The 26073-nt window shown below is 42.3% G+C and overlaps 1 protein-coding gene and 1 non-coding gene across 3 annotated transcripts in view; both read left to right on the top strand.

Moving 5' to 3' along the window:
- The window catches only part of CNTNAP5 (contactin associated protein family member 5), a 733870-nt gene that overhangs the window by 280480 nt on the left and 427317 nt on the right, over positions 1 to 26073 (top strand). The window lies entirely within an intron of this gene.
- TRNAV-CAC (transfer RNA valine (anticodon CAC)) lies at positions 20310 to 20384 on the top strand. The gene has a single exon. It is a non-coding gene; the product is annotated as a tRNA-Val (tRNA).

Here is a 26073-nt window from a genome sequence, read left to right as displayed (position 1 = left end):
GATGGCCAACCTCTCTTCTCTTACGCTGAACAAAGTAATGAGAAATGAATTAAAGTTCCTCCCTGAGTCAGGCTTCAGGCCTCCGGAGAGGTGCTGGGGAAGGCACCATGGATTTATTTTCTTTAACTCATTTCCTGTATTTGTTGGGGGCGAGAGGTTCTTGTCTTGTCACAGAAAGAATTCAGAGACAAGACACTGAGGTTAAGAAAGCAAAGCAAGGATTTATTAAGGGGCAGATAGTTCGCTCTCAAGGAAGGAGCGGGCAGACCCAGGTGGGTGGCTGCCCTGAGTTTCCCCGGCAAGCTCTTTATATGGGTGTAAAAATGAACGGGCAGAATATTCATTGGCGGGGAGGGGTTTGGGGTCGTCTTTCTTGATCTTCATCCCAGATCCACCCTCCCAGGTGGGGAAGAGGCATTTTTCATCCTTACTTAGTCTTTTATCGGGAAGTTGGGTGAGGTCATAATGAACAAAAGGTTACACCCAGATGGGGGTATCATAAGCAAAAGGTTACATTTGGATGGAGGTCATAATGATTGAAAGGTTACATTCGGGTGGTGGGGATTCCTGTTCTGCCCACCCTTCTGCCTCCAGGACACTTATCAACAGAAAAGGTATGGTTTTTAATCAGTCCAGAGGATCCTGTTTTTCTTGGTCTTTCCGAGGATCCCTGTTATTCTCAAGATGTACGGTTTTCTGCCATTTGCCCATGTCGCCCTTTCTCTGCTCATATCTAGCTCCCTGCCTGCTCCAACATATTAAAATGGAAATATTGATACCTGTAAACAGGTTTCTCCCAAGGGTTTGGGGGTGTGAGGCTGTGTCCTGTGTTTGAATCTGAGTGAGATTTAGATTTCATGCCTTTCAAGAAAGAAATGTGAGGGACTAAAATAAAAGTCCCTGGGGAGAAAGAAGCTGGGAAAAAATCTTTGCTAACAGTCTTAAAGCCGCAGCCTCAGAGGCAGTTATTACCAGCTTTCTATGATCCTGTGCTAGGCAAAACTCAAGCCCACCACTAGGTAACCGAGGAGGTGCTTATTTATATTATAAACCCCCTTTTCCGCTAGAAATAATTTGCTCTAGTAGAAGGATTTATTCTTCAAAAAATTCTCTTCCCATGTATTTTAAAGTCAGTGTGTAATGGAGCAGGACCCTGTGGGGTCTTCCAGGGTCAGACCCTCCCCCGTGTCCTCTGCTGCAGCTCCTCTTGGAAGCATCCGGATCTTAGTATCTCATGTAAATTTCTTGGGTTTTTCAGATGCTAAAAACTACCACCAAAGGGAAGAAATTAACTACTTGATGGTGCACAGCACGTGCCCCCCCCCCCCCCCCCGACCTGGCACCTCGGGGTTGATAGTGTTGACCGCCCTGTCACCTCCACAGCAACCAGTCAAAGGACTGCGCACCAGCTGATTATGCACCTGCCACCCTCCCCCCCCCCCCCGACCACTTGCCTTTAAATATGCTTTGCCGAAACCCTTCGAGGAGTTTGGGGGCATTTTTTGGGTCTTGAGCCACCCTGTCTTCCTTGCTCTGCCCAGCAGGAAGCCTTTCTCTGCCCCACACTCCCATGTTTTGGTTTCTTTGGCCTCACACTGCGGCGGGCACGCACACTTGCCTTAGGTGACAGTTTTGGTGAAGCCAGTCCGCGCCCCTGCCAGTTGGAGCCCGGCAGCTGCCCCAGGTCACTTGGCTCTGAGGATCCTGGACGGATGCCCTCAGCATGTGCAGCTTCCCTGTCGAGAGGCCCTTTGGAGCCAAGCAACGTCCAAGCTGGGACATTCGGTGTCACCTGGGGGTGAGTCCTGCCAGCCCACACAGGCTGGGGCTTCTCTTCATCTGTCTGGGCTCAGTCCCACCGGGAAGGGAGCCCCTCTGAGCTCATCGTGAGCCACTCTGGGTCCCTTGTCTTTTGGGAGCTGGGCCTGTCTGTTCGGAGTCCCCCGTCTGGGAATGGAAGTGGAATTTGGGGGCTACACCTTGTCTAATGTTTTTGTTTGTGAGATCACGTTTGTGGTTTGCGTGTGTGTGCGTATCAGTGCTTACACTGACGTTGCGGGTCTTGGGTAGCGGGGCTCACGTGTGAGGACACCAGGGCATCTTCCGTATTGTACTCGCCTCACTTGTGGAGCGTTGGTTGGGCTCTTTTCCCTTTCCAGCCTTGGTCTTTCAGCTTCGCCTCTGAGGGGTGCTGTTCAGGGTTCTCCCCTTTTGGACTGATGGGGGGCTGGTTAGGAAGCCCCCTTTTGGGGCTGGGAAACTGTGACCCTGAGAGATCATTTTGAATTATTGTTTGCTAGGCATTTGATAACAATGGCCCTGAATAATTAAGTGTGGATGACCAGAGCTCTGTTCCATCTTATGTACAGTCCTCCCAGAGTGTATTTTGCAAAACTGGGAGATCTTCAACTATGCTCCCATAAATGAAAAAATAAAGTGATATTCTTACTGTAACACTGTGTGACTTCAGTGCTCCCTGAGATCTGGAGAACAGTAGCCCTGATGGCTGTGGTGTTACATGGAAGTGGTCCTTTTGCAATTTGGCTTTTATCTTGAGGGTGTGTGTGTGTGTCTTGGTACCTAGAGTCCAAACCCTGTTCTGTCTTCCTAGTTTTGCTGAAAGTGAGTCATGCGAATGTGAGCGAAATCGATCTGTCTGTCTGTCTGTCTGTCTATGAATCAAATTTTCTATTATTGCTATTTCTTTAAACTGAAGTGGATATTTGGGAACTGGAAAAAAATCCCTGAAAATAGCCAAGGTGGTTAAATTTTGTATAAGCAAGCAGTGGAGAAATTTGCATTTCTCTTCCTGTGCCTTCGAGACATAAATGATCCACCTGGGCTCTCTAGGAAAAACTTTTTTTTTTTTTTAACTCAAGCAGAAAAACCATGAGATCTCTAGTTCTGTCTGTCTTTAAGTAAAAATTAACCTGTAAAAGGGCTCTATTTAATTGACTTAAATGTAAGCACTTAGTAAACACTTATAAATTAAATGCTTCTAAGTATAAAAGAAGCTAGAGCACAAATTTCAGTCTCATGTGGTGTAGGGAACATTCCCTGTTAAGTTAATATCTGATTGAATATTGAAGCTAGCTGAAGCTTGTTGGTATAGTCAACACAGACATGCTTTTTATTGTTCCAGGTTTACTGAAGGGCAATGGTTCACATTTCTCTTGGCAGAGTTCCTCAGCAGAAAGAAAAAAAAATTCAGTTAACTTGGTATGATGAAATTCTTATAAATGAATTAAATGCAAATAATGTAAGAGCTTTTAGATGAACTCTTTAGAAATAATTCTGTTTTGAGAACGTCTGCTTAGAAATGATCTCTCCAGATATTTTGGAATTTGAAATTTTAGAGTCGTGCTAATTTAAGTTAAATAATGGAAGTTTGTTGAATAGCTAAGTCATTGCCAAACAAAATAAGATATTGGAACATTATTTACTAAACATTTGCTTCCCTTTAGAGAGGAACTAAAGGTGTTTAGGACTATTATTAAATATATTTCATGCCACACTGAGATAGTTTCAATAAAAATCGTGTTTTTAGAAAATTTTACTGGTATTTTTGTTTGCCAATCTACAGAATGCTCATGTAAAAGGTCATGTTTGCTTTCTTCTTGGTTTTCACTAGAAATTAGGTTTCTAAGAGACAAGGATTCTGATTTAAATATGTTATCAAAGCTACTAAAAATAATAAAGGAAATATTTCAGTATACAGTGGGAAAGTAGGATATATGTTTTGAGTTAAAAAAAAATGTTTTAGTCCTAAAGAAGGTTGTTTCTAGATGAAGGAAAAAAAAAAGCCAAACTAATTATGGACATGGAAAGTTTGTAGAAAGGGAGAGTTGTGCGTGGTCAGGCTGAGATTAGATTACACATAAGTCGGTAAATGGATTTTGTTATTAAAAGTAGACTGGTACATGACTGGATTTGTTCCTTTCTGTTAAGAGAACAAGTGTATTTGCTTGTGATAACAAATGTTTCTGATAACAGACTATGTGAAACTTTGATGTTGTTGATAAATTTCTTATCAAAATTAATCAAAGTTCTTTTGACCTCAGCTAACTTTGGGAGGTTTCAGAGGACCCCTGAGACATTTCAGAGAAAAATATTAAACTAAGATTGGTTGCTATGTTAAGCTACACGATATTGTCAAATGAGTGATAAGCTTCCTCAGATTATATGGTGCCGATGAAAGTTATTAATATAGATGTTCTGGAAATTATATAAGGTTTCTGAATTTTCAATGTGTCCTGGTACAATGCTGTCAGTCTAGTTGTTATCTTTAAATGTTGTATGCCACAGCACTTTGGTTAAACATCTTGGTCAAAACCATTGTAACCAGATCTTTAACCTTGCCTTTTTAAGTCTTTTGTCGTCCATAGACAGTGAAGCTGATGCTTCACAAAACTGCCTTATCTTCAGTGAGAGTCTTAAAGGGGACTTTTGGACAGGTTTCTTTTAAATCATAACTGCAGAGCTGGATAAGATAGTTAAGAAGCCTGGTGAAAACCCTGATTTCATAAAACTGTTAGTAAAAAAGGATTGATTATACGGGATTGAGTAAATTGATGAAGATGGTTATCATTTTTTGGTTTTGTCTGAAATTTTGCTGGCTTTTAATCTACATTTTCTAACTGAATTGTTTATCAGATGTTTGTCTCCTTATTAATATTAAAAGTTACTATTTTACTTCCAACCACACTGTTGCCCCCAGTGTTTAGGATAGAAAGAGAATTCTCTGACGGAGTTGTCACAGTGTGGCTACTCATGACGTACAGCAATGCTTGCTCTGTGTCCATTGCTAAAAGCACATGTACAATGCTTGTGTAACGTTTGGGTATAAGTGATAAAATGTATGGCCGATAATGTGTCTCCCATTAACATACCTCTGAGCAGGTTCGCAATATCTGATTAGATTTCCCCCCACATGGATAACTGGGCAAATATAAAGGAGGACCAGCACTGAGGGACGTGATCTGAACCTCGGGCAGGAACCATCATCGCAGAATCAAGGGATGGTCATTTTGATCATTAATGCATTTTATTGAAAACATTTGCAATCAAAAGGGGAAATGAAAAAATCTGCACATGTTGAGGTATGGGGAAGTTATTCTGGCTTATACATAGTTAAACTTTACTGACGGAAACAGCCTGTTTTACAGCCTTTTGGACATGTATTGTACATCTGCTTTGGTCTTGAGGAGGGGAATGCATCTGAAAGTCGAAATGGAGTAGCCGTGGTTCAGACATCCAAGGTAAAACTAAGCGGCCATGGGGTTGTGATTTCAGACACATCCTTGTGTTGCTGAGAACTTGAATTTTCTGAGCCGTGTCAGACCCGGGAGACTGCAAATCGTTCTCAGAGTAGTGTCTGCTGGCACCTGCATCCTTATGACCTCAAAGTCTCCTCTTGTAACTGAAATTTTTAGACAATAAAATTGTTTTAGATCAGAGGTTGGCAGAAAAAAGGAGATGTGTAGTGACCAACAGCTCCCACTATGTATATGTTAATGCCACATCAGAAGTTAAAACCCACCTAGATAAAGGTAGACAAAAGTGCATTTATACATCTAGTGTTGTTGGAAGTTGTTTGGTGCTGAGGTGTTGCTGCCCTCAGTGATTACTGACATGTGTGGACCTGGCTAGTCTTTGTTTACCTCTTGATGGAGGGAGATGCTGTTCCAGCTGCAGGAGGACCAGGGAACAAGCTCACTTGGCATATGAATTATCTTGCATTTGAGGCTTGCTTTCTCCAATTCCTGGTGGAAAATGGCTACTGCCCATTCGTGAGGTCACTGACTTCCTGGAGAATTCAACACCGGAGACAGTGTCCTGCGTCCAGTCCTGGGATTCAATTCCTGCGGGTGGTGGTAGATCAGTTTCCTAGGTGGAGGCTATCCCCAAAATGAATCTAGGGTTGGGCAGAAATGTAGGTGACACAGTCTGTCAATGGAAGAGCATGGTGATACTCAAGGACAGCAGATGGTCAGGGTGTTCCCATCTGAATACGTTGTTCCTCTTATGTTGCTTGTGGGAATTCCTTTCCTGAAGACTGAACACAAATCAGACTTGGAGTTAAGACCTGGGTTAACATATTTGCTTGCCTTGTGCTTGTTTGATGGTTTTTCTTAAAACGGGTTTTCTGGCATTCTAGGTAGAGTTCGTTTGCTTTGTGTATCCAGAACCCTCATCCTGTTTACTGATTTATCATTGGCTTTAATGTACATTTGGTATACATTTTAGTATTTGGAGATAGTATTCCAGATATTGATAATTGTAGTTTGTTGAGACTAATTATACGGCGAGAATTGCATTTTGTGCATCTTCTCATTTAATCTTAAAACCAATCTTGGAGGCTAAGGCAACTGAGGATGCAAAAAATAAGGAAACCTGCCAGGCCTGGTTCGTGGCTGAGTTAAGGTTCAAAGTTGAGTTCTTTTTTTTCCCTGCAATGCTCACATTTTTTCACTTTGGTGACCAGTTTGTAATGAGTTTGTTCCTGAGGATACAGGGGACTATAATATATGCCCCACAGCATGGCAGACGTAGATAATTGCTGTATTTCTCTGAAAGCACAGGAACCTAGACATCCGTTCATTTCCATTCCATCAAACAAGCATATTCCTTACAGGATCTGAAGCGCATGTGTATTTTACCACTCAGTTATGTATTCTGTCTGCTCAGTGTTTTCCTTTCCATGGGTTTATATCATCTCTTTTCAAATTTATAATAAAGACTGGACCAAATAAATCTTTTTCCCCCTTTCGCCTTTCAATGAACTGACAGCCAGTCAGTAACACAAATATTCTTTGGAAACTGACCAAGTGCAAGGCACTGTTGTAGATCTGGGCGTAGAGCAGCAATGGAAATAGAGTCCGTGACTTCACAAAATTCCTATTCCACTGGAAAGAAAAAAAAATACACCAACAAGAAATGCTCTTTGATAATGATGCACACCAGACAGAAAAGTAAAATATTAATCAGTGTGATGGAAAATGATTTAGAAAATGGAGCGGGTGATGCTTCTCTGGGGAAGGGCGGGCAGGAGTCTCAGAGCTGGTGACCCTTGGGCTGATACTTCCCTGTCTGAAACAGGCAGAGGTAGACACAAAACACGCGGGGGTTCCTGTAGAACTTGGTAAACAGTCTGGGGTTTGAACTTCATTCACACTGGCAGAGGCTGCCTACACGATGTTTTACAAGGGGGAGTAGCGCGATTTGTTTTAGCTGTTGGAACAATTACGCCGACTTTGGGTAACTGGACAGCAGGCAGAACAAGAGCGGGACCGTTTAAGAAGTTACTGCTGTAACTCAAGAGAGACGTGATTATGGCTCGGACAAGAATGTAACAGTGATCATGTTTGATAGGGCCAATGGGGAAGGCTTGATAGAGCCTCTTGGATGCGTGAGGGAAAGCTGGGAATAGGGTGGCCCCCAAGACTGAGCATCTTGAGGGCAATCTTCACACGGTGGTGTCATTACTGAGATGAGAAAGTATTGAACAAGAGATGACTTGTCAGGAAGTAGGTGTAGGGGAGGCAGGAAGGTTTTATTTCAGCTCTAAAGTTTAAACCACCTATTAGACAGCCCAGGAGGGTGCAGCAGGACCCAAAAGTAGTTTTGCTAGAGGATCAGGCACCTGGACGTGAGAGTCACCAAGTATATCAGTGGTGGTTATAGCCAAGGGCTCGCATGAGCTCATCTAGGAAAAGATGTTTCTGGGTGATGAAGATAATGGTACACAGCACAGCAGAGCCCTGGAGCCTCCAACAATTAGAAACAAGAATGGCAGAGCCAGGGAGCAAGCTGCTAAGAGAGAGTGAAAGATTAAAGCAAGGAGGGAGTGGTATCAAGGGAGCAGAGAAGGAGAGAAGCAGAGCAACATGGCGGTAGCAGCAACGGGAAGTGGGACCTAGTCAGTTTCGTTCCTTGTTTTGTTATTTGTTTTGTAAGATGAAGGTTCCCATTCTCAAGTGAACAATGCATGAGAAAGAGAAAACTGAGGAAAAAGGAGTAACTGCAGAAGGGAAGACCGGTCAGGGGGTGAAGATAAGGCATAAAAGTGCAGAAGTGCTTAGGTTGGCTGCGTGGCATAAAATGATCTTGGAGACCAGGAGAGTGAATTTATCTAGGGGAGCGTAACAGGGTGGTTTTCAAAATCTGAACATCAGATTTCAGTTTCCACTTATTTCCCTCTCCAGTTTCAAAAGCTTGTAAAAACCACTTAAATCCTTTAACCTAGGTCCACCATCAAGACAACGAAAATGATAATTATAGAGAACTTTTGCATAAAAGCCCCAGGGTGTCAGGCACCTCCAATTTCATCAGTGCAGTGAGGATAATGACACCTACAAGATGAGATTACCTGGAGGACAATTGTATTTATATGAGAAAGATCATTCCAAGGTGTAAAATCTAAGCACTTAAAACACTTCCCTGCCATTTTTTCTTACCCACTAAGTCAAACTATTCAGTGCTTGACTGAGTCTCAGGATTCCTTCTGGTTTAATTTCTACATCTGATGTTTGAAAATTGAGCCTGCATTTTTTTTTTTTTTAAAGCAAAACAAGATGTTTAACACAGGAAAGACTGTCATCCTCCTCCCCTCTGCCCCCTTTAAAGCGTTCTTAACATTCTTCAGATTCTGGCATTTTCTTGAAATAAAATCAAGTGTGTATTTTGAAATGCCAAGTTTTCAAATATACTCAAATTATAGCAGCTCTAAGTAGTTTTTGCTTTTTGATCCTTTCTGCACACACGCCTTCATTTAAGTCACAGGCATCCCAGAGTCAGTTCCACATCCCTAAACCAGGGGTGACAAGGGTCCTGGGTTTTCCCATGTCACTGTCAGGGGGTTGAAAGCACTTGGCAACAGTCGTCTCTGGGGCAATAGTAACAGTTCTTTAGATTTTCTGAGCTCCAGCCTTCCCTCGCCCCTGCTATTTGAATTCACATTGAAATGGAGTAGGACCTTCACCCCCTGGGGCCTTCCCAGGACTGACACCCCCATCCCCCATGTCCTCCACCTGCCTCTTGTCTGTAGGAAAACTTCAGTCAAAGAATCAGTTTACTCAGAGAAATGAGAAACTACAGAAACAAAGGGAAGTTGTCAAGAGAAACAGAATTAGAACAGTTAAGTCATTAAACAAAGTCAGGGACTTTTAGCCCCTCCCAAGGGCTCCAGATCATATCCTGAGCCATGTCCTTTGAGCTGTCCTGTAGAGACTGAGACCCCCACCTGGTGGAAGAAGTTAGCTACTTGGTGACCAGACTGTAGCCATGACAGAAGCTGCCACAGTTCCTGGAACTGGCCTCCAGGAAATGGGAACAAACAGCCCCTGGAACTGAAGATGGAAGACTGTACTTGAAGTAGTCAAGATGATGCTGATCACACCCTGCACGACTAACTGTCAGAGCTGACTGCTGTTCTGCATGGATCCGCCTCCCTCAGCCTGTGCCCCCGAGACTCCTCTTTAAAAGCTCTTGCCCCTTGATTGGTTTGGGGAGTTGTCCTTAGGACAGGAGTCTGCCCACCTTCCAGTTGCCTGCCTCCAGAATAAAGCAGCCTTTCCGTTCTACCAACATGTGTCTCTCTTTGTGTTGGCTTTTGAGCGGCGAGCAGACAGACCCGCGTTTTGGTAACACCCTGACATCACCGTCTGGACAGCCCATAGGTTTGGGACTGTAGTCCAGTGGGAGGCAGTGTGGGGTGGTAGAATAAAAAAAAAAAAAAAGCAGAGCAAAACCTTAACTTCATAAGACCCCCACCATTTGCTAGCTGCTTCTGAAAAATCTCTGAGCCTCCGTTTCCTGATCTGTAAGAATCGCAATACTGTGCTGAAGGTCAAGACTAATTCATGCGAAGTGCTTCATTAGCATATATTCAGCCATGTTTGAACTCACTGAATTCTAACTCATGAGTTTTAATCAACATATATCTTATTCTCTAATTGCTTCATGTAGATACATTTTTTTTATTTTCTCTTTGACAATAGCAAGGTCCTGCAGGATATGACTGATAACACATTTGTCGGTTCGACTTAGCTCACTTACCTTCACAATTTCACATTTTCTAATCCGTGCAGCCAAGCTACACATTTCCCTCTGGACAATGCTTTAGCTTTCATGTTTAGCCACTTACTTGTTCGGTTCTAAATCTGTGTCATTTCTCTTATCATTGCCCATTTTATGCCATGATTTATTATATTATTAGTGGATTATTGAGTTTCCAGACTCATAATTTTTAAACTTTACTATGTTATTAGGTCTTGAAAATATTTGTGAACAACACAGTTGTCTCTCTGTGGCTAATTCTTTGGAATTTGTGGTGATCTCTTTTTTTGGCATTGTGTAGGGTAGATTTTTACAGATTTTCCAAGGGTGCCTGAGAAGAATGAGTATTCTTGGACATATGGAGTTTACGCGGTCACAATGTATAAAAGTTTACCAATGTATGCAACGGGATTTCATCTCTCTTCTCTTCGTTATATGGGAATGTATACTTATGAGTTGCTGTAGTGGGGGATTTGGAAGTTTACTTGGGTGGTTTTGGAGAAGCCTGTTTTAACGTCTGGTGCAGGATCAAGAGAGGAGGTTAACTTTGGGTGCTCAGGAAGGGAGATGACATTTATTGGGTAATTATTATTTTTAAGGACCTTTACGTCTGTCACATCTTCATCCCCACGTGGGAAAGGTGCATGATCTTCATGTTAAAAATGAGGGAACTGTGACTTAGAAAAGGTAAATTTCAATCCAAGTTCATCTAAATCCAAAACCTCTATCCTTCCTGTGATTGAGGAGAAAAACACATCGACATGTTCCATAAGCTGTGAATTTGTTTCGTTCTTCCTGTTATTTCATGTCCCCAGTCTTAGAAGCTACAGAAAAGGAACCGGATGCTCTCAGGGGCGAAGGCGCCCCCACTATGCTTTTCTGTTCACCCTGCTTTGCCTGTCTTTCCCAACTGTAGCTCCCATCCTGAGAGGTGAGATTGCAGACAGGCTGAAGGATCCAGGCAGAGATGCCATATGGACTCAAATATGGGGCATGTCTCCCTCACTGGCTTGAGACTTTCCACCAAAGCAGCTGGTGCTTAGCAAATGACTAGTGGTCACTTTGCAAATAACAGGAACCCAGCCACTGAACAAAAGTTTCCCACTACACCTCCCTTTAATATATATATATATTTTTTACTTCATTATATTTTTGACGGGGAGGTAATTAAGTTTATCTATTTATTTATTTTTAAACAGAAGTGCTGGGGATTGAACCTAGGACCTCGTGCATGCTAGGCATGCCCTCTACCACTGAGCCAGACCCGTACCCCACATCTCCCTTTTTGATGTGAGAGACTTTTCATTTGAACAGGACTTGAAAATATAAATTAGTTTTGTACATGTACAAGGGAACGCCGGCCTGACAATCAGGGTGAAACAAACAAACAAAAAAGAGCTGTTGGTAGGTGAGATGTGTGTGTTTTCTCTGCGGAGACATCGGTGGAGAGAAATAAGCATGATCATCAGTATTGACGTCGTGTAAACAGGGCCAGGATTCCATCACGCGCGCTGCCCGCCGTCAGGCTCAGCGCTTCGCACGCGTCATTTCACCTGACACCAGCACTGGCCCCGAGAGAGAGGCTCTTATTAGCACCGGAACCCGTGGCCAAACTAAGCCCCGTGCCTCCCGCCCAGCGCAGCTGTGCTGCACGACAGTGGAAGCAAATCGGCGTGCAATTAACGATGACCTCCGCCATCACGGGGTCTCCTCCGTGGGGCCGGAGTCCGTGTCTTTCTCTTTCTCTCTCCGTAATTCAATCTTCCGCACATTTTACAATGCTTGCCACGTGAACAGGCACTCAAAGATATTTTCCGGATAAATGAACCTGCTTTTACAGATGCTTCAGTAGTAAGGAGCAGAGGCAGGCTCCAATCCCAGGCTCACCTGAGCATCCTCAGTGTGTCAGGATCTGTGCTTCCTTCTTGAGCAAGAACCGGCAGAGGTATCCCTCGAGGCAAGTCAAGCAGCCCTTTCCCAAGAAGTGAGAAGTGTCCTGCTAGTACTGTAGCCCTGGATGCAGGCACAACAGCCTCCCCAACTGTATTTCGTTCTTGATCATGCTCAGTGGCAATGTTTCCGTCCCTTCCTGTGTTTCCTTCCTTTGGGCTGTGGATTCCCAAGGTGTCCCTTCCCACTAGATCTCCACGGTATCCAGCCTTCATGTTGAATGAATGAATGAGTGCGTGACCAAGTGAACCACCCACGGGGAAAGGCACCAGGGGATGGGATGTGGTCAGTTGCCCTGGAGTACTGCACTGTCTTCCTTGTGGCTGTGATTAACGCTGCTACACTGCCCTCTCTCACCTGGTCTGCGACCACCAAATGCCTGCACTGGTGTGATAGCTGCTCAGAATCCCTAAGGCTGAAGACTGCTGTTTAAATTTCTTTTTTATGGTGTGAAGGTCATTGGCCAGTAAGGGGTGGAAATCCTGGACCATAAGAGCCTTCCAATACAGACTCCCTCTAAATGAAGCACTAATCGTGTTGAAACCCAGGGTTGGACTCTCCACGTTGTACGTGACCTTGGCAACGGGCCAGCCGGGCCCTCACCCTCTGCAGGAACGGCCTCGCCAGTGACGTCCTTGCAGAGACGGGACAGATGTCAGGGAAGGCGATGTTGCTACCTCATGATGCAGCCTCCTTTGTTCTCCAACAGCATCGCTCCTAATGACGTCTTCCAATTTGTTCCACTTCTGCAGTTTAAAAGTACACAAAAGAAGTTGCCCCTTTCTTCAGTAACTATCTGATGGTGATTTTAATCTCCTTTCCACCACCCGCTTCCCACCCGTTGTGTGTTTATCTCAATATGATGTGCCTCAGTGGCTTCAGCATTCCTCACGTGGTCAAGTCCAAATGTCTTCTGAGTCACCTAACTCTCTGATCACATCCTGTAGAGGCTCCCCTAAAAACATACCAGCCCCTCCTCCACACACTCCAGCCGTGTCCTGATGTGTGCAGAGCCCAGTAGGATGTCATCCTTCCACTGGGGACAGCAGATCCAGCCACTGGCCATTGGGCTACTATGTCCAAATGCTAGTTTTCTTAGAATCCACTCTTTACAGTGAAGGGATTTTTTTCTGTTGTTTAAATCTCTGAGTTGTTGGTACTCTGATATTCCAGCAGAATGGAGGACAATTTTGGATTTAGTCCACAGATCTCCTACCTTAACCAGTCTTTCCTAGAAAACAGAGGCTGAGGCCAAAGCTACTTTGAGGAATGCACTTCCAGGGAAGCAGGGGTGAAGGAAAGGGAGGGAGGAGGGGGTGCCATGAAAGGAATGGGATTCCAACTGGCCAGACCTGTTCATAGCAGCCCCAGGAAGCTCCTGCACATTCTAAGGGGATAAATTCATCTATAAACTCTAACCATCGTTGGTCATAAGTCCCTTCCAAGGGTTAACTCCTCACACTTTTTTTTTGTATTTGTAAATGTGATTTTTTTAATAAAGGAAAATTATTTCACAGATTATTTTTGTCTAGTGAAACTAACCTCTAAAGGATTTACTTTTTTTTTTTTTAGTTGAAGTACAGTTGGCTTACAGTGTTGTGTTAGCTTCTGGCTTACAGCATGGTGTTTAAGTTATATATACATATATTCTTTTTACATTCTTTTTCATTATATTTTACTACAAGGCATTGAATGTAGTTCCCTGTGCTGTACAGTACAACCTTGTCTATCTATTTTATATATAGTTTTTAGTATCTTCAAATCTCGAACTCCCAATTTATCCCTTCCCACCCCTTTCCCCTGGTAACCATAAGTTTGTTTTCCATGTCTGTATCTGTTTCTGTTTTGTAAATAATTTCATTTATGTCATTTTTTTAGATTCCATATATAAGTGATATATGTTTCTTTTTTCTCTTTCTGAATTACTTCACTTAGTATGAGAATCTCCAGGTCCATCATGTTGCTGCAAATGGCTTTCTTTCTTTCTTTTTTTGTGGCTGAGTAGTATTCCACCATATATTTATATACCACCATATATTTATATACACCACAACTTCTTTATCCAGTCATCTGTTGATGGACATTTAGGTTGCTTCCATATCTTGGCTATTGCATATAGTACTGTTCTGAACATTGAGGTGCATGTTGAATTAGTGTTTTCTCTGGATATATGCCCAGGAGTGGAATTTCTGGGTCATATGGTAACTCTATTTTTAGTTTTTTAAGGAATCTCCATACTGTTTTCCATTGTGGCTGCGCCAAAGTACATTTCCACCAACAGTGTAGGAGGCTTCCCTTTTATCCACATCCTCTCCAGCATTTATCCTTTGTGGATTTTTTTCTTTTTTTACAGTTTAATAGTTTTATTTTATTTTATTTTTTATTGAAGTATAGTCAGTTTACAATGATATGTCAGTTTCTGGTGTACGACATAATTGTTCAGTCATACACTTTCATATATATATTCGTTCTCATATTCTTTTTCATTATAGTTTACCTCAAGGTATTGAATATAGTCCCCTGTGCAATATACAATGGAATACTACTCAGCCATAAAAATAACAAAATAATGCCCTTTGCAGCAACACGGATGGACCTGGAGATTGTCATTCTTAGTGAAGTAAGCCAGAAAGAGAAAGAAAAATACCATATGATATCACTCATATGTGGAATCTTAAAAAAAAAAAAAAAGACAAACAAACTTATCTACAAAACAGAAACAGACTCACAAACATAGAAAGCAAACTTATGGTTATGGGGGTGGGAGGAGGTAAGGAGGTGGGAAGGGATATATTGGGAATCTGAGATCTGCAGATTCTAACTACTTTATACAAAATAGACAAACAACAAGTTTATACTTCATGGACTTTTTAATGATGGCCATACTGACTGGTGTCACACTTTCAGCTGAGCCTTCGTAAGCAAGGACTGTCTCCCAAAAAAACATGCCTCTAGGGTGGGGCAGTGGTGGGGAGGGCTGGGGGCCCAAGAGAGCACCTGCTGTAGAGGGAATCCTTTCCCACAGGGCAGCAGCACCCCAAAATGCTGCCCATCACCCCTCAGGTTATGTCTTTTTCATGTTTAGCAAAAGCCTTGGTTTTTAAGCAGCCTGGGGAGCCATTGGCAGCCCAGCATCACGCCCTGGGAAGACATTCCCTGAGGTGGGTGCACGATTGTCCACTCCCAGAGCACGTGTCCGCCCACTTCTCACCCTGCACAAGGAGGCACTCATTTGTTTGAGAATTAGACTAATGTGTGTCCCCGCCCTGACTTCCAGCACCTGGCACAGGGCTCATTTTTGGGCCCATCATTATCCCCAGTGCCTCACGGAACACCCGGCACACAGAAGGGCTCAAGGTTCATTCATTCATTCACAAAGAGGCTGAACTATGTCTGTGACACCTAAGAGACCAAAGGAACCCCGATTTCACACACACACGCACACCCACCCATGCACACTGCACATGTGCCTTTTCCAAAACTTCAATTCAGTAGAACCAAACTCAACACACTCAGTAGGGATGGGTGAAAGGTAACAGCTAAAAACTAAACAAGCCAACCAAAAAGCCCTTTTCTGTGCTGTAACGTTGAGGTAGAGGTAAGGAATACAAACAGGAAGTTTGAAAAGCTAATAAAATGCTTTGCTTTAAAAAAATACATGTTGCTATAATCTGGGAGACACAACTGTCTGCTGGAAATAGTGAAAGTTCACTGTCCTCCATTCCAAGTCACACTCAAAAATACAATTCTGCAGGTTTTTTCTTTTTCTTTTTTAATGTTGATTGTTTCCCAGTAATAAGGACATGACAGCTAGTGCTTTTTAAATTCATTTGACACTTTTTACATAGACCCTTATATGGTTAAGTAGCCCATAGGTTGTGTCTTTTGCCTTCTAAAATATGTTTTTCACACCAGGATGAGCTTTGCTTTTGACAGACGAAAGGAATGCACATATTTAACAAGTAAATTAATTATTCACCTAATGGAGATTCTTGGAAAAGTTACTCTGGGACAAGAAACAAGGTATTCCTCACTTTCCCAGAGAACAGAGATGAAGACAGGTGCAGAGAAGGACCTGTGTATCCTTGTTTATAATCGAGTCTGAATAACAATCACAACAACAAAACCATGAGTTGGTCGCTGAAGCAGAGATCAGCCCCCAGTCTCTTCCAGCTAAAGAATCAGATAGAAGGGCTTTAAAAACATCACTAAGCATATCAAAGGGAGGCGAGTTTTGTTCAGTCTTCCTATTGACAACCATATGCTAATCCGTCTCCTTGGCTCCCGATGATCCAAGTGCTGACCCAGTCAACTCCCAAATCCTTGCCTGTCTTGTCTGTCTGTCTATCTATCTATCTATCTATCTATCTATCTATCTATCTATCTATCTATCTATCTATCCATCTATCCATCTATCCATCCATCCGTCTTTCCATCCATCCATCCATCATTTTTGCTTCCATCTGCATCCTCTGATTTACCTCTCACCTGCTTACCTAACAGCCTGGTAGCTAACCCCAGTGAGGGAATTTCCACTTCCTAAATTGGCTCACATTTGCTCCCATGATGCAGAAGAGTTTACCTTTCAGCGTTGGGTTCTCTCCTGAAAAGCCAGGGTGGCCCGCTAGTCCCCTTCACTTCCTGGACCACACATGCTGGCCCCAGTCAGCTCATGAGAAAGAAGGCCTCATGAGAGAGAGGACCGGAGCTGAGCATAGGGATAGATGCAAATGCAGAATATAGTTGAAGGCGCTGAACTGAAACACCTGGGAAAGGCTTGTTTTTCTAGCATGTAAGGCAGCTACAGTAACGTGGGATTGTGTACTCATCCCCTCTCTGACTAGAAAATACACATTCAGCTTTGTAGTAAGTGAATGATTTTTCTTATGATCACAGGACTATTGGGTCAAATTCATATATAAGGACACTGAATATCTTCATGGACAATATATTAAATACGTAAACATGAGATGCATTAATGATATGACAGAAATCAGCTTATCATCTTTTTTGCACAAGACAGAAACGCATAAAGGCAGAAGACTAAAACTGAGACAGTTCTATAAAGGTATTTCTGCAAGGAGATACAAGTATTTACGCCAGACATCAGTTCAGAGAACGGTGAACTCTCAGGTGGTTTTGCATTGCCCAGCAGAAACGTTAAATTTTGAAGCCAAACCGGCATGATTTTGAATTCTGAGCCTACAGATTATCAGAGGGGTGCCTCAGTCAGGTTATTTATTTGAGATCTATCTGTGAATCTACGTCTTCTTCTAGAGATGGGTACCAAAAAATCTAGCTCACAGAGACTATTTAATGCATTAACTAAAAACGACAAATTCCTCATGTGTGAAAAAAAACTACGTAATAGATGCATAATATTTGTTAAGAGGAATGGATAAGGAATGAGATAGTTCATCCTTAAGGTATTATAAATTTAAGCTTTGAACAATTTAGGTATGTTAACAGGAATAGAACATACAGGAAAGTTGAAATTGCAAGAAGGCACAATTTGATCATTAAAATGGATGGAATTGATAAAGTCATCTTGTTGAGTTCAACTTATTGACCTGCTCGCATCACTGTATGCCTGGTGTAATTCAGGCAATAAAAACCAAAGAAAGTGGCCTTCTTCACTCATTGCCCTCAGTAAATTGCCACCTGCACTGGGCAGAGGGCATTTTTTGGGAGGAGTCCACTGCAGTGTTTTTGTTTGTAATCTCTGAGTCTTCTGTTTTAGCTCTTGAGTGGAAAATCCACACAGGAGCAGTGACAGTCTGGTCTGGTTAATCCAGGGCACTGCTGTCCTCAACGAAAAAAAAAAAAAGGCATGGTGGGACCAGGCACCAGGAAGGGCAGGTGAGAAAGTCAAAAAAGCAAGCCATCAGAGGTTGTTTAGAGGTGGAAGGATGAGGGAGACATGAATTTGGATAAGGACACGAGGCAAAGTGACTTCTTTCATCTCTGCTTTGTGCCCAGAAACTCTAAAGGAGGCATTAAGATATTTATCATGGGAACCTTTGAAAGGGCTAATTAGCATTTACTATATACACCAGGACTGCTTACTGTGAAGAAATGTTAGCAGGAATGAAGAGCTATAAAAGCTGACAAGGAAAAGGTCAAATAATCTAAACAGATTAAAATGGGGTATCTTCAACAGTGACCCCCAATGATGAAAAAAAAAATGGCTTTGATTGCTTTTAAAAGGAAAATGGTTTTAAAAAATGCTAATCCTTTAAGCCAGTTTGCCTTTACAAGTCTCTAGGAATGGGTAAGTTACATGAGATCTCCGAATAGCTCGGTTAAGGAACTTCATCAAAACCCAAAATCTCTTTGATGGAGGTAAGAGCTCTAATGCATTTTGACAGCTGCCCTGGAAATTAAGTGTGAGATTATGTCATAAAGAAGTAAAACCATGTTGAAATGGATTCATCCAATATAATATAATATAAATATATGACAGACATTTAAGACTATTCTAGACTGACCTCAGAACACGCCTGGAATTTGTTTGGCTCTTTGGTTTCCTTGGTAACCAAGTTCCAAAGATGGGCTCATGTTCTGTTTTGTACTTTCCTTCCTAATCATTTCTTCTGGGTCTAGGATTGAGGGAACTTAGTGAGCGGAGTTTTTCTTAGATTTGAATCCTTGCCTATTTCCCATTGCATACTGTGAAGTGAGGGGTACAGACCGTGTAAGGGGACCGCTGGTCTTCATGCATCTTACTTCCTTTAATGCCCAAGTGGCTTTAGCTAAGCCACCACTTCCCACGACTGCTCTGCCCTCTGAGTTTTTCTGAGATGCTAAGGAGGGCTTATTCATTCTTCAAATTCATCTCGGGTGTTACTCCCTATCTCAGCCAGGAGGACCCCTGGCCTTTTACTGTCTCAGGATCTGCTCCTCCAGATCCTCCAAGTAAGGACACAGGTCCCTCTTGTCATAGAGTCCCGGTAAGACTTAACTGTAGGGTTTGGAGATAAGAAGAAAGATTGAGAATAAGAGGAAAATCACAACATAGACAAGCTTCAAGTGGATGATCACTTGTTGAAGATGCGAGACTTACACAGAGTCCAGCACCTCCTCGCAGGCTGCCCTGCCCGGCATCTCTCTCCTTGACCTCTGGTATGTCACTTTGCAACAAAGACTCACATAGCTGCCCTACAGGATGCCTTGGACCAGATCTCCTGCGCTCATAGCCAGGGGCACATCCTTCCCCAGCTTTCTCTAGGGTCTATGGAAAGAAGGCGGGGGATGTAGGTGCCCCTACGCCAGGCTCGGGCTCGCTCTGGACACAGTCCACATGCCTTCGTTCCAGATTTCGTCTCACTGAACAGGATTGTGGCTTTACTTTGGCAAAATGAATGGCCCCATTGAAATCCCGTGCTTTATTTCTTACAAAATAATCGTGCAGTTTCTCCCCATGTATGAATGAGCAAACGTGATCGGCTTTAACCTAGCAGTCTGTCCTGGCGGCTAGCCTCCAAGGTTTTAAAATGTTGAGAGTAAAATAGAGAACCCTCTAGAAGAGATGTCAGCCGTATTTCATACGTTGCTAATACTCAGTTGTCACAGCCATCATGTGCTTTTCTCCTGTCATTAATGGAAAGAGAAAAAAGGGCATGGAAACAGGAGAGACAGAAATCGTGCATTCCTGGACCAGCATCACACACACAGCCCCAGATCGCGTGTGGCTTAGACTCCCACGGAGAGTTTGAGCCCACCCTGACCCTGTCCTGACAAGTGACATATTAACAGCAAGAAGGAGAATATTGGGAGTGGGGTGAGGGTATGGCTCAGCGGGAAAGCACATGCTTAGCATGCACAAGGTCTTGAGTTCAATCCTCAGTACCTCCATTAAAAATTAAAATAAATTTATTCTAAAAAGGAGAATATGAATAGTGAGTGTGTGATGAGCATTTGCTGCCTGCAGGGACCGCTCAGTAGTGTGCAGGTACCATCGCCTTTCAGCCTATCAGAGCCCTCTGATATACACCAACTGGTTCTCCCCATTTCACAGAGGAGGAAACCAGGGCACAAAGAAGTGAAAGACTTACCCAGGTCCCAGTGTGATGGAGACAAGATCACAGCCCATTTGGCTGAATTTTCCTCTTCCTTTTTATGATCCCCCTCCTCTGAGACCCCCGCAGTCTGCCTGCGGGCCACAGGAACCTCGTCACACTCAAATCTATAATCTAGGCTCAGTGGTCTAGGAAAGTGTCAAGGTCTCATGTCATGGCAGTGTTTCATTTATCCATTTTTTTAAAAATCAGTAAAATAGTACTTAAAATACTTTGGGTCTTGTGGGAAGGGCATAGCTCAGTGGTAGAGCACGTGCCTCACATGCATGAGGTCCTGGGTTCAATCCCCAAGTACCTCCGTTAAGTACATAAACCTAATTATCCCCCCAAACAACAAACAAAAGCAAAACAAACAAACAAACAAAAATACTTCAGTTCTTACCCTGTAGTAAATGTGGGGCTAAAGATTCTTCCAAAATTTAAATTCATTCCAAAAATGAAGAATTGTATAGATGAGAAGCAGGCACATTGCTAAAACAAAGGGATGAATAAAGATGTAGATGAGGTGCTGGGTGTGGGATCGGTACGGTTCAGCTTTAAGTCCGTGTTTAATACATAATATTAGACAAGTCTGGAATTTGCAAACTGAAAAGAAAATATATATATATATATACATACATATATCCATATGTATAACTGAATCACTTTGCTGTACACCAGAAACTAACATTGTAAATTAACTACAGTTCAATAATTTTTTTAAAAAAAAATAGCCCCTCTCCAGACCCAACAGCTTCACGCAACATTGTGCATCCCAGGGTCCAGTAATGCTTCTCAAGGGGGATCAAGGTTAATGAGTAAAGAGAAGAATTGGTACTTTCCATCTTCTGTGTGCTCTGGCCTGTGCCAGGTGCTAGAGACACAGAATGAATGAGGACTGAGGTCCTCAGGTGACTGTGATCTAGAGGAGGAAATCACCATCATGCAGAAATTCTAGCCTTTTTGCTGATGTGTCGTTATGACAGGAGAGATTATGCCGATAAAGAAGGAGAGTGCCCCCAGTTTAAAGAAAGAGGCTGAAGAGAACACAGTGGAGAAGATGCTTAGAGATGGCATTAGCTTAGTGGTTTGACGTGGAGAAGCAGGGCACGTTGGGGAGAGAAGGGGCAGATGGTTTAGAAAACAGATGGTTTTGCAGGGCGTCTAGGAAATCAGCCCTGGACCTTTAAGGCACTGAACTCTCTTGTCAGATGGGAATAACACTGGAGGAAGAAAAATTGTCTGGAGGTTGTTGCAGTGGTCCAGGGAAGAGAGGGTGAAGGGGGCGGTGGAGATGGAGGAAGGGAACCAGAAGCCAGATAGTGACTTCAGTTTTCATTTGCTTGTAGCAAGAATTCAGGTATTTTGTCTAGTTAATTAGCCAAATTAGTATCCTATTTTTTTATTTGTTTGTTTTTGTGTATACACACACACACACACACACACACACACACACACACACACACAATATATATATAAAATTGAAAGTGTAGGCAGTTTACAGTGTTGTGTCAATTTCTGGTGTGCAGCACAATGCTTCAGTCATACATGAACATACATATATTCATTTTCATGTTCTTTTTCATCATAAGTTACTACAAGATACTGAATATGATTTCCCATGCTATACAGTATGAACTTGTTATTTAACTATTTTATATATAGTAGTGTGCATCTGCAAATATCGAACTCCAATTTATCCCTCCCCACCCATGTCCCCCCCTGGTAATTATAAGTTTGTTTTCTATGTCTGTGAGTCTGTTTCTATTTTGTAAATAAGTTTGTTTGGCTTTTTTTGTTTCTTTTTTTCCCCTTCGATTCCACTTATAAGCAATATCATATGGTGTTTTTCTTTCTCTTTCTAGCTTACTTCACTTAGAATGACAGTCTCCAGGTCCATCCATGTGGCTTCAAGTGGCATTATTTTATTAATTTTTATGGCTGAGTAGTATTCCATTATATACATGTACTACAACTTTTTTAACCAGTCATCTGTCTATGGACATTTAGGCTGTTTCCATATCTTGGCTATTGTAAACAGTGCTGCTGTGAACATTGGGGTGCACATATCTTTTTGAATTGAGGTTCTTTCTGGATGTATGCCCAAGAGTGGGATTGCTGGATGATATGGTAAGTCTATTTTTAGTCTTTTGAAGAATCGCTATACTATTTTCCATAATGGCTGCACCAAACTACATTCCCTCGAACAGTGTAGAAGGGCTCCCTTTTCTCCACAGCCTTTCCAGCATTTATTGTTTATGAACTTTTGAATGATGGCCATTCTGACTGGTGTGAGGTGATGCCTCATTCTAGTTTTGATTAGTATTTCTCTGATAATCAGTGATACTGAGCATTTTTTCATGTGCCTATTGGCCATTTGTATGTCTTCACTGGTGAATTGCTTGTTTAGGTCTTCTGCCCATTTTTGGATTGGGTTGCTTGATTTTTTTCTTACTAAGTTGAATGAGCTGTTTATATATTCTACAAATTAACCCCTTGTCAGTCTCATCTTTGGCAAATATTTTCTTCCATTCCATAGGTTGCCTTTGTTTTGAGTTTATTTTTGTGTATGGTGTGAGGGAGTGTTCTAACTTCATATATTTCCATGCAGCTGTCCAGTTTTCCCAACACAATTTGCTAAAGAGACTTTGTTTACTCCATTTGTATGTTTTTGCCTCCTTTGTCAAAGATTAATTGACCAAAAATGTGTGGGTTTATTTATGGGCTCTCTATTCTGTTTCATTGACTCATATGTCTGTTTCTGTACCAATAGCATGCTGTTTTGATTACTGTAGCTCTGTAGTATCGTCTCAAGTCTGGGAGGGTTATTCCTCCAGCTTCATTCTTTTTCTTCAGTATTGCTTTGGTAATTCTGGGTCTTTTGTGATTCCATATAAATTTTAGGATGATTGTTCTAGCTCTGTGAAAAATGTCCTAGGTAATTTGATATTGCATTAAATATGTAGATTGCTTTGGGTAGTATGGCCATTTTAACAATATTAATTCTTCCAATTCAAGAACATGGGCTATCTTTCCATTTCTTTAAGTCACCTTTCATTTTTTAGTCAGTGTTTTATAGTTCTCTTTATAAATCTTTCACTTCCTTGGACAGATATATTCCTAAGTATTTTATTTTTTTGGATGCAATTTTAAAAGGGATTGTTTCTTTACTTTCCTTTTCTGATATTTCATTGTTCGTGTAAAGAAATGCCACTGATTTCTGTAAGTTAATCTTGTATCCTGCTACCTTGCTGAATTCTTTTATCAGCTCTGGTAGTTTTAGAGTGGAACCTTTAGGGTTTTCTGTATATAGTATCATGTCATCTGTATATAATGACAGTTTTACATCTTCTCTTCCAATTTGGATCCCTTTTATTTAGTATCATAATGTAATTCTTTTAACATGTAAAAACTTCTTTCCTTCCTTCCTCTTTCCCTGCCTCCTTCCTTCCTTCACTTCTTCCTTCCTTTCTCCCTCCTTTCCTTCTTCTTTTGTGCTTCAATTGTCCCTTTATAACTGGAAATGCTTATTTTTCCTGAGGACAGGTCATTGCTTGTGTTACTAACAGTTGACTAGAAAAAAGTTGAAAGTCAGCTAAGAGCACAAATGAGACAAAGAGGTGAGAGAGAAGAGAAACTTGGCCTATTACATGCTTTTGCCAAAGGCTGACACTGAGGTGACATCTCTACAGAGGGTTATCTGGAGATCCAAATCTCAGGAAAATGAATAACAATAATGATGATGATGATGATGATGATGATGATGATGATGATACACAGAATGTCTGCTTTCATGTTTCTGTTGCCAGTGAGCATCTGTTACCTCCTTAAAGATTCCTATTCAAGGAAGTTCAATTATCTTAGGAGAAAATCAACTACATGACTGGTAAATTGTGTCTTATCTGCTGCTGAGGACATTGATTTCAGAAGTGAGCCCAAAAAGCTCTGAGGAAGAAGTAAGGGTGAGAGCATCCTAGGACATTCTTGTCATCACTTGGTCCTTTTAGAAGCTGCCCACTATCTCCCTTTGATGTCTCTGCCTTGGATAGCTCCTGAGAGACTGAGTAGCACAAGATTTCTTAACTACATCCATTGAACCTTGGCTGTCTATTTGCCTGTCTGAAGTTGTCTAGCCCAGGAATTCAGAGCGTGAGAGAGCTATTGCAGCCGAAGGAGTTCTAATACGTAATTGGTTCAGTTCTCCTTTCAACTAGTCATGCATTTCGTTGAGAAGATGTCTTAACACTTCTCGGTTTGGCCAGCGAAAGCTGTGAACGTGCAGTTCCCTTATTATGTTATCAGCTTTACATTTCTACGGAGCATGATTCCTTTAAGAGCCCCCATGAAAAAGTAATAGGCTCGGCTCTATAATGAAACAAATTAGGGGCGCAGCCCTTTCCTGAGTCACCCTTTATGGATCTTACTTGTGATTCTCAGAGAAGTCCTGACTCACTCCGAGTACAATTGTAGTACCATGGACAGAGACAGAAATGGGAGTAAATATACAGAGTAGCTTTTTCAGGTGGTGATGCATTTAGGAAAGATAATAAAGCACACTAGGAGGGCAGGTTATGCTGGACAGGGGAAGGGGTCGGCAGGATCACGTGTAAGCCATGGCCATGCACACAGTGGGTGAAGATCTCTGCCGTCTTTCTCTCTTGATTTTCACTCTGCCCGCGGCTCTTCCTTGGACACGGTGGTTAATCTCTTTCTTGCCCTGGGTCCAGCCTTTGCTGCTGTGTCTCCTTAATGCTGGGTCCTGTGATGGGAGGCCAGGCCCCCTGTCAGCTTCTAGGCTCAGTTCCCATTTCAGCCGGGAGGCAGTTGAGAAAGCTTTCTATTCCTTTTTCTGAAATTGAAGAAGGGCAGAGGCATTGTGTTTTTCTTTTTCTCCCCTGCTTTTTGCTTTTTGCTTTAGCGGAGTGTGAAAAGTCTGATGTCGCTAAGCGGGTGTTTCAGTCTTTTCCAGGTGTGCACCATATGGTCGAGCTGCCATACATGTTGGTGTTACAGCTCTCAGCACAGAGCTGGAAACATAAATACGTGACAGTCCCATCAACAGTCGCTTCACCGCCCCTTTGACTTAACACGGTAGAAGTCACACAAAAGTCAGAACTCTGAACAAACACAGTCATGGCAATAAGGAAGCTTGGTGTCGTACGTGGATACTGATTTTTAAACAAATATTCATCTACATGCACAGCATTCTCAAGAATGACTGGAGGTCTGGATCCTCCAAGCCAGGGGAAAATAAAAGCCACTTTCTATTCAGCTGTGGGTTCTGATACCCATTACGTCTACAATATTAGTTGATGATATTTTATGTTCTAGTAAAACATGGTCTAGGCACAACAATTATCATAAAGAAGATGACAGCCAATTGTGTACATAACATTTCTATTGGTCTAAGAAGAGTTCTGAGCAACTTAATTCAGAAACTTCCTTCAAATCAATAACGCTGACTTGTGAAAGCTCTTAGTGGGCAGAGGCCAATGGTGATTTGAAAGCCCTTCAACTTCAATTTTTAAAATAGCTTTACCAATGCCCTTTCCTGGTGCTTATGCCTTTTAACACTCAATGAGGTCTATTTGTGCTTGAGTTATTGATGGGATAGTTTTAATACAAATAGATGACGGAGGACCGCACTGATTCATCAAACCAGGAGAATGTTGAGGAAATGGGATGCAGAATTAAGCACTTTGGATGGAGGAAATGGTGGTATGGATCCAAGTGCCACAGCCACGGTGCTCTGCACCTAGAAGAAGCCAGCCTTTTCTGCGTGAGGTTGAGTGCTGGGCGCTGAAGGCGCTGCTGGGAGAGACAGTTAATTGAAGACATTACCTGCCATCTTGGTAGGTCAGGCAGTGACTTCTGCTGCAAGTGTTACCACATCCCGTCAGTGGGAAAAAGCAAGGATGTGATGCATTCGGAGGGGGTTTCAGCAATGTGTTTGGAGACTTTATATCTTAGGAAATTTGCATCACAAATAACTTTACTATGGGTAAAGTAA

Source organism: Camelus bactrianus, chromosome 5 (genome assembly GCF_048773025.1).
Source record: "Camelus bactrianus isolate YW-2024 breed Bactrian camel chromosome 5, ASM4877302v1, whole genome shotgun sequence".
Classification (NCBI taxonomy): domain Eukaryota; kingdom Metazoa; phylum Chordata; class Mammalia; order Artiodactyla; family Camelidae; genus Camelus; species Camelus bactrianus.
The sequence above is the reverse complement of the archived record's forward strand: the minus strand, read 5'-3'. Positions and strand labels throughout refer to the sequence as shown.